Raw genomic sequence first — 1,759 nt, forward strand, 5'->3', positions numbered from 1 at the left:
CTTTAGGGTTTTCTAAGTATACTATCATGTCATCAGCATAGAGGGATAATTTTACCTCCTTGTTGCCTATTAATGCATTAATTATGGAAATTCTTGCTCTAGAGACTTTAAGAAGCCTGAGAAAAACAAATATTATTCAAGTCAGAGTAGGTTACAACTAGTGGATGTTACAGTCTTTAAATCATCAAACTGAAGTGTTAAGCAAGTAGTAGATAAAAAGATCAGTCAGTGATTAATACAAATTAAGTATAATCATAACAAGATTATAATACTTCAAAATGGAGAAGTCCAGAGAGTGGTTTTAAATATTGAAGTAAAATTATGAAAGACAAGAAGTGAGAAATATTAGCTAGACAGAAATTAGCTTAATTACATTAAAGTCAAAGTCATTGTGATGGAATCACAATTAGCTCGTAAATGGACCTCCAACAATTTTTCAAGGATGCAAACAATATGGGAGTAAATTTCCAATCTTTCTCCCACGCTGCTACTGGTAGATTTTAGTTGCCAGAGATTCATGCCCTTCTGTTATTTGATGAACATGGATAATTTCAATGAAAATTTCAAACTTTGTTAAAGTCTTACCCAATTCACAAGGGGAAAATACACAACTCCCCCATAGAAATAAAACTAATCTCATGTTTGCATAATGCAGAAAATAAGAAAATCTCTGGAGATTTACGTCTCCGACATCACTGAGTAACAAGAAAATATCAGTGCAACAATGAATGAATGAAAACCCAAAATCTCTGTAAATGTTCAATAAAACTAATAAAATTTAATAATAAAAAAAGAAAATATGCACTGACTATGCAAAGGCAGTTCTTTATGGATCACAATAAATTATGGCTAATCTTTTATGGTGTACAATGACTAGGGATGATAGAAGGAGAACTGTTGCCTTTGAAATGTGGTGTTGAAGAGGAGTATTGAATATACCCTGGAAAGAGTTAAACCAGGCTGCTCCTTGGAGGCAAGAATTCTGAAGTTTCATCTGACATACTTTGAACATGTTGTGAGGAAGGACCAGTCCTTGGAGAGGGATGTCATGCTTGAAGGGGTACAGGAACAGTGCAAGAGAGGAAGAGCCTTGATGAGATGGATTGATTCAGTGACTGGGGTAATGAGGGTAGGTGTGTCAGAGACAATAAGATTGGCATAGGATAGAGCAAGATTTAGGGCTGTTATACATAGTGTCTCAGGCAACTTGAAGGCACATAACAACAACAATCTTGAAAGAATGGGAATTCCAGAACATCATGCAAAACCTATAGTTGGACCAGGAGGCAGTCATCAGAGCAGAGCAAGAAACACTGTATGGTTCAAAATCAGGAAAGGGTTGTGTCATAATATCCCCATATCTTCTCATTCTACATGCAGAACAGATCGTTAAGGAGGCTGCTCTTTATGAGGAAGAATGTGGCATCAAAACTGGAGGACAAGGGTGGGCATGGAGGAAAATGTGAAAAAATGAATGAATGGAAATCCAAAGTCTCTATAAGCTTTCCATAAAATCTCAATAAAAAAGAAAAGAAAAAGAATTGGAAGACAACACTTGTCATCCTCCAACAACTTTTGTTATGCCATTGACCCAATCTTGATTCAGTGAAATTGAGGAGGACCTGAAGCATCTTCTGCAGAAAGTCAAGAACTGTAGTCTTCAATATGATTATATCGCAACATCAAGAAGACAAAGATTCTCACCACTAGGCCAATAGGCAGCACCAAGACAAATGGAAGAGAGATTGAGGGTGTTAAC

The sequence above is a fragment of the Elephantulus edwardii genome, unplaced genomic scaffold (genome assembly GCF_000299155.1).
Source record: "Elephantulus edwardii isolate Elephantulus edwardi_28Jun2011 unplaced genomic scaffold, EleEdw1.0 scaffold00389, whole genome shotgun sequence".
Lineage (NCBI taxonomy): Eukaryota > Metazoa > Chordata > Mammalia > Macroscelidea > Macroscelididae > Elephantulus > Elephantulus edwardii.